We start from the raw sequence: 8,503 nt of genomic DNA on the forward strand, positions 1-8,503 counted from the left end.
AATTCGCAAGGTGAGCGCAAGCGCCAGGTGCGCGCGCGCGTCCATGGGCGAGTTCAACTTCTTTGACTTTTCATGATTTCTCCACTTTGCATGCTTTCCTCTTCACTCCTTTGATCCATTCCTAGCCTTTTCAATCTGAAATCACTAACAAACATATCAAGGCATCTAGTGGAATCAAAGGTGAATTGAATTTAGCTACTTTAAGGTCTAGAAAGCATGTTTTCACATCTAAGCACAAATAAGGAGACAATCACAAAACTATGCTAATTCATTGAATAAATGAGGGTAAAAGGTATTAAAATCTCTTAAAATCAATACAAGATAAACCGTCAAAATGGGGTTTATCAACCTCCCCACACTTAAACCAAGCATGTCCTCATGCTTAAACCAAGAATGAAGTAAGGGTATGGCGTTTATTCAAATGGAAACTAACTAAATGCAATCTACCTATATGCAACTATCTAGATGAATGCAATTGCTTGGTCAAAATAAATCATCTCCCAAGAAGCATATATGCACAAGGGCTAAGGACTAGCAAGTCTAATCCATAATTGAATTGAGCTATTAAATATTTTTACAAACTTGCATGAAAAGTGATGATTGTAGGTGGAAACATGTAGTCGAGCATCGAACCCTCACCGGATGTGTTTACACTCTATTCGCTCAAGTGTTTAGGGTTGATTCACTCAATTCTCTCCTAATCATGCTTTCTAAGATTTGTTTTTCTTCTAACAATCAACATATATTTCATGTATGCATACAAGTATCATGAGGTCTTTTCTTTGGTTGTAATGGGGCTAGGGTCAAGGTAGGATGCATATATGGTTACGTGAGCTTGAAATTTGAATCTTTGATAAGCTTAAACTTCCCACCTAACCTATGACAACCTATACAATTAAGTTCTAACCTAACTACCCATTCCTCACTTTTCCACATACTCATGCATTTTCTTTTCATTTCACAACACTTATGCATTGATCTTTATTGAGCTTCACTTTGCTTTGGGGCATTTTGTCCCCTTTTTATTGCTTTTTCTTTTTCTTTTATTTTTCTATATACATTTTTTTCTTTTGTTTTCTTTTTTCACTTTTATTTCTTTTTCTTTTGTTTTTCTCATTTTTTCTTTCTATATACAAGAGCATCAATGCATAAGGTTTTACACTTGAGCAATACATGAGTATGTACCCAATTCCCAATATTTTTAATAGCAATACAAAATACACCCTTTTATTCACCCAATGTCCCAAAGTTCCCACACTTGAATGATACACACACACTAGCCTAAGATAATCAAGATCCAAATAAGGACATTTATTGTTTTCCGCTTTAAGGCTTGTAATATGCTAAAATTAAGAACAAAGTGGGTTAAGCGTAGGCTCAAAGTTGGCTAACAATGGAAGATAAAAGGCAAGGCTTTTTGGGTAAGTGAGCTAAATGAAATGATGGCCTCAATCATATAAATGCATGAATACACAAAATAATGGACATAAAGAATCAAACAATTCAAAGATTACAATCATAGAAAGAGAATAATGCACACAAGAAGGAAAATAAGTGGTTATAAGATGTAACCACATCAATAGGCTCAAAACTCTCTTGCTTGTGTTCTTAGCTCAAAAACCATGTTTCACAATATATATAATTCAAGCAAGTTCTATGAAAAGTTTTCACTCAAATCAATTGAGATGTCCTATAGATAGAAATCTTGAAAATTTTCATTATTTTGACTAAGCATATGCAAAAATAAGAAAATGCAAGTAAAAACCATAAAATCCTAGAATGAAATGCAAAAGTGTTGGGATTAGAAATTTGTCACCCAAAATCGCCGACCGGTCGGACGACCTCCCTACACTTAAAAGTTTGCACCGTCCTCGGTGCATTCAAAGATGAGCAAGGGGGTACGGCGACTCTCCGTATTGCTGCGTGTTCTTAGTCTTGCTTCCGTTTCCATGTTTGCTTATGGTGCATCAATCATGAAAAACAAAAATATAACACCATAAGATGAGAAGATATAAAAGCAAGGAAGCATACATTGTTGGAATGAGGTACTCACTAGAAATGAGTGAGTGAATTAGTGTGACATGAATGACAAATAAGTGTGTGAAATCTAAATTGCGCGGTTTAGAACACACATTAGTATAAAGAGCTATGTCACAAAAGAAGCATGCACTTCACTTATCCTAGTGTACTTGAGATGCTTTAAGTAAGCTTGTAAGATAAAATAAGCATTAAAGAAGCATGAGAGCATTCAAGTCAAAGCTTATGGATGCATATGATCATAACATAAGGAATTAAGGTAAATGCACAACATCATCCATCAAGAGGTTTCCTAATCACAGAATAAGGCCCAAACCACATGGTGGCCAAATCATGTGATTCAAGAAGAGTTACAAGCTCGAAGGCAATTCTCATCACTTGGTATTTTTCAAAAGGTAAGCATAAAAAAACTCAAAACCAAGTAGCAAAATATAACCTCAACGATAGAATCCAACAAAGAATATTTAAAACAATTATGCTAAGATTGCATTCAATTAGTAATAAGCAGCAATATATGGTAAGCAAAATCCATAATCCAACACTTATAATGGAAAGAGAGAAAAATGAAATGAAAACTAAACTAAAACTAACTAATTAACTACCCAACTAACTAATTAACTAACTAAAATAAATGGTTATCAATGGTGTTTGGAAGTGTTGGATGAGGGGTAGAAGAAGGGAAGAAGAAAGGAGAAGGAAAGAAATGGAAAGAGGGGAAGAAAAGAGAAGTGTTGAGAAAAGGGGATCTGCGCGTACGCGCACATGGCGCGTGCGCGTGGGTTGTGGTGCAATGGACCCGACACGTACGCGTACAGGGTGCGTCCGCATCGAAGGATTATTCCGAGAGTGGCGCGCACGCGTCATGTGCACGTGCGCACGAATAGGTTTGTGCCAAAGGCACAACGTTGGCGCGGCGCAGGCACAACTCTCTGAAAAATGCATGGAGGGTGGAACTTCTCAATCCACGCATACGCACGCCTTGCGCACGCGCGTGGATGGTCCAAAATGCTTGATGCACGCGTACGCACGCAGTGCGCGTATGCGTGGATGGTGCTCTGTTTTTCAAAAATTTTTGCTATGTTTTTGCACCAATCCAAGCATTCCAAACCTCCAAACAGCTACCAAAACACCATAAAACCTTATTTAACATATTATACTACCAAATATACTCAACTAACTAATCAAAACATGAATTTAAACTAATTCTATCAATATGTACAAAAGAGAAAATGAAAGGATTTCACCATGGTGGGGTGTCTCTCACTGTTCATACCCTGGGCCGAGCTGTCTGACCCAGGATGTTCTACAGGTAAAGCGACCGACCTCTTCAGGTAAGGACAACCCGACCTCTTCTCAAAGAGCTCAGCCAAGTCACAGGAAAGCCCAAACAAAGGGCCCAAATAGAGGAACACGCCCCAAAATCCTAAGACGTCCCAAGCCTACAGAGAGAAGGGCGGTTCCCTTAAAGATAAGATGACCTCACTTAAAGATAAGATAAGATAAGATAACTAACTTATCTTATCCGCAGGAGGCCACATCTCACCATTATAAATACACTGGAGCACCCAGGTATAACTCATACTCTGATTCTACTCAATGCCTGCTTAATACCCTTGCTAACTTAAGCATCGGAGTCCCTTGCAGGTACCCCCACCCTCCGGGGACGAAGGATCAGCACCACTACCAAGTCCAACAAGTCGGACACATCAGCTCCGGCCGCCGTACACCTACCAGACACGTTGGTTCCGACCAACACAGACGATCTCATCCAAGATCGGCCTACAGTTTCAGGTAACCCTCGGAACATTGGCGCCGTTGCCGGGGAACCTGGAAGTCATCCCATTAACATGGCAGATGACCATGACAACGACCACGATTCAGGTTTGGAAGACAGAACGCCGCATAAAAACACGGACACGATACTCAAAGATACTCCAGAAACCAACGGAGACAAAAATTCATCAAATCCAGGAGTAATAGAAGCACTTCAAAATCGATTGGAGCAACTTGAGAAAGAAGCCCAACATCAACGTGAAAAAGAAGAAGATCTACGCCGGGAAATAAGGCGGCACCGAGAATTAGAAGATAAGCTTATAAAACTCGAAGCTGATCTCAAAACTAAAGCTACTCGACCAGCCATAGAGGATAGCTCTCAGAAAGATCAAGATCCATTCACCAGAGAAATTATGAAAACCAAAATTCTAAAAGATTTCAAGCTTCCGGATATGACTCTATATGACGGCACCTCGGATCCCAACCATCATCTCAGCAACTTCAGAAGTAGAATGTACCTCACTGATGCCTCAGATGCAGTTCGCTGCAAAGCCTTTCCAACAACTCTAACCAAGACAGCCATCAAATGGTTCGACAACCTACCTCCGAAATCCATCTCGAGTTTCGACGACCTGGCCAAGAAGTTCCTGGCCCGATTCTCCATACAAAAGGATAAAGCCAAACACGCACCTAGCCTACTAGGGATCAAGCAAGGAGATCGGGAGAGCCTTCGCAACTACATGGAAAGATTCAACAAAACATGCATGGACATACAAAATCTTCCAACAGAAGCTGCCATTATGGGCCTCATAAATGGCCTACGAGAAGGACCATTTAGCCAATCTATATCAAAGAGATACCCGACATCCTTAGACGAAGTACAAGAACGGGCACAAAAATACATCAACATGGAGGAAAACTCTCGACTTAGCGAAACCTCAAGGTTCGGTTCTGCCTACCGAGATAAAGAATCCAAGAAAAAGGAAGATCGCTCCGGAGAGAAAATAAAAAATATCATAACTATACTCCTCTTAGGGTATCCTTGGTAGATGTTTACAAAGAAGTCTGCCATACAGAGAAAATCCCTCCAGCTTGGCCACTTAAAGGTAAAAGAGGAGGAGGAAATCGGAATGAATACTGTGAATATCACCGACTTCGAGGGCATTCCACCAATGAATGCTTCGATTTGAAAAACGTCATAGAAAAACTAGTAAGGGAAGGAAAACTAGATCGGTTTTTGGCTAATCGGGATGACGACCCAAGAAAAAGAAGAAGGGATGAAGATGTTGGACAATCTGAACGATCACCTCGCACACCGGAAAGACACGTTCATGTAATACACGGCGGATTTGCTGGAGGAGGAATCTCCAAATCATCTCGCAAGCGACACCTCAAAGAGGTATACCACGTCGAAGGAAAAAAGGAAGCCCCAGACATCCCAGCAATCACGTTTACCAAGGAAGACGCATCCGCAATCATCTCGGGACATGATGACCCCATGGTCAATACGATCATACTGGCAAACGCCAACCTTCACCGTACACTAATTGACCAGGGAAGCTCTGCCGACATCTTATTCAAAACTGCCTTCGACAAACTCGGTCTAGAAGAAAAAGAGCTAAGAGCATACCCGAACAGCCTGTTCGGACTAGGAGATGCCCCAGTTCAACCGCTGGGATACGTATCGCTGCATACAACCTTCGGAAAGGGGAACCAATCCAGAACACTCAAGATAGACTACATCGTGGTCGACGTAAGCTCAGCCTATAATGCCTTAATAGGTCGGACAACGTTAAATCAACTCGGTGCAATAGTTTCAACTCCACATCTATGTATGAAATTTCCAACTGCGGAAGGGATAGCTACAATAAAGGCAGATCAAAAGATGGCACGTCGCTGTTATAACTAAAGCGTAAACCTCCGAGGTGAAGGAGGAGAGTTCCACACAATCGAGCTCGGTGGAGTTCAGAGGCGAGAAGAACTCCGACCACAACCCGAAGGAGAAGTAGAAAGAATCCAGATCGGAGACACCTCGGATAAAACAACTAATATTGGCACGATCCTGAAAGGAGACATAAAGGAATCACTAATACGGTTCCTATGAGATAATGTTGATCTCTTCGCATGGAAAGCTGCCGACATGCCAGGTATTGATCCCGAACTAATGAGCCACAAATTGGCAGTCTATCCGGGATCCTGGCCGGTACAACAAAGACGAAGAAAACTTGGACCAGAACGAGCTCAGGCTGTAGAAGAACAAGTACAAGCGCTACTTAAGGCCGGGTTCATAAGGGAAGTCAAATATCCACTATGGCTAGCAAACGTCGTCTTGGTGAAAAAGTCAAATGGGAAGTGGCGAATGTGCACCGACTACACCGACCTCACAAAGCCTGCCCAAAAGACCCCTACCCACTCCCAAGCATCGACACTCTAGTGGATGCTTCATCAGGATATAAGTATCTCTCATTCATGGACGCATATTCAGGGTACAATCAAATCCCCATGTATCCACCAGATCAAGAAAAAACCTCGTTCCTAACACCGAAAGCAAACTACTATTACATAGTGATGCCTTTTGGTCTCAAGAACGCAGGAGCTACTTATCAAAGGATAATGAATAAAGTTTTCTCAGATCACATCGGAAAAATCATGGAAGTTTATGTAGACGATATGTTGATAAAGACACAAAGCGAAGATACATTGTTATCCGACCTGACTCAAGTGTTTTACACTATCAGAAAACACAACATGCGGCTCAATCCCGCAAAATTCACCTTCGCAGTAGAAGCCGGCAAATTCTTGGGCTTCATGCTCACACAAAGGGGGATTGAAGCAAATCCAGACAAGTGTCGAGCCATACTCAACATGAAGAGCCCAACCTGTATCAAAGAAGTACAACAACTCAACGGGAGGTTGGCCGCTCTATCCCGATTCTTAGCAGGAGCTGCGATAAGATCTCTTCCCTTCTATGCTACTTTAAGAAAGGGAAAACAGTTCGAATGGACGACAGAATGTGAGCAAGCCTTCCTAGACTTCAAGGAGTTCTTAGGACGGCCACCTATCCTATCTCGGCCACGAGAAGGAGAAATGCTCATATTATATCTCGCAGTAGGGAGACGGGCAATAGCCTCAGCACTAGTTAGAGAAGACGAACATGGGCAAAAACCCGTCTACTTCGTTAGCAAAGCACTACAGGGATCCGAGCTGAACTACCAGAAAATAGAAAAGTTTGCCTACGCTCTGATCCTCACATCCCGGCGGCTTCGCCCATATTTCCAAGCGCATACCATTAAAGTTCGAACCAACCAACCCATAAAAGGGATATTGCAGAAAATAGATCTAGCAGGAAGAATCCTACAATGGGCAATCGAGTTGTCCGAATTCGACCTCCAATACGAGGCGCGTACAGCAATCAAATCGCAACACCTGGCCGACTTCATCGCAGAATTTACAGATATCCCGGAAATCCCCATAGAATGGAACATATACGTAGACGGATCCTCGAATAAAACAGGAAGCGGTGCGGGTGTGATAATTGAAAGCAACCAAGGAACTCAACTTGAGCTCGCCCTTAAATTCAGATTCCCGGCCTCAAACAACCAGGCAGAATACGAAGCACTATTAGCTGGTCTGAAGCTGGCTAGGGAGGTGGGAGGTCGGAAACTCAACATTTACAGTGACTCACAAGTCATCACCTCACAAATAACAGGAAGCTACCAAGCCAAAGATCCGACCATGAAAAAATATTTGGATAAAACCAAAGAACAGCTCGGACAACTCGGGGAATATAGGATCCACCACATACCTCGTGAGCAAAATGCCCGAGCTGACGCCCTTTCAAAATTAGCCAGCACCAAACCAGGGAGCAATAATAGAAGCCTCATCCAGGAGGTATTACAGAACCCATCAATAGCGGAAGAAGAAAGAATCCTAGCCATAATAGGTCGGGATCAAGGATGGATGACCCCCATAATAAACTACCTCAAAACAGAAGAACTCCCTACAGATGAAAATGAGGCAAAGAGGTTGAAAAGGGAGGCACAGTACTACACTTTCATAAACAACATGCTGTACAAAAGAGGGATATCAACACCTTTACTAAAATGCGTACCAACTTCCAACACAAAGGAAGTCTTGGAGGAAGTACACAGCGGCATTTGTGGTAATCATCTCGGAGCGCAAGCTCTCACCAAAAAGATACTCCGGACGGGATTCTATTGGCCAACTCTACAAAAGGAGATTATAGAATTTGTAAGGACATGTCCACCATGCCAGAAGCATGCCAACTTTCACAATTGCCCCACCAGAAAAGCTCATCAGCGTGACCTCACCCTGGCCATTTGCGAAATGGGGACTCGACCTTCTCGGACCCTTCCCACAGGGATCGGGACAAGTAAAATTCCTCATAGTAGGAGTAGACTATTTCACAAAATGGATCGAGGCAGAACCCCTAGCTAACGCCACCGCTCAAAAAAGTCAAAAATTCCTATATAGGAACATTATTACGAGGTTCGGGGTACCATACTCCATCACCACGGACAACGGTACCCAATTTACAGAGGCAGGCTTTAGAAAACTGGTGGCCGACTTAAACATAAAACACCAGTTCACCTCCGTCGAACATCCCCAAGCCAATGGACAAGCCGAAGCGGCCAACAAAGTCATATTGGCCGGATTAAAGCGGAGGCTACAA

This window comes from Arachis stenosperma, chromosome 6, assembly GCF_014773155.1.
Source record: "Arachis stenosperma cultivar V10309 chromosome 6, arast.V10309.gnm1.PFL2, whole genome shotgun sequence".
Classification (NCBI taxonomy): Eukaryota; Viridiplantae; Streptophyta; class Magnoliopsida; order Fabales; family Fabaceae; genus Arachis; species Arachis stenosperma.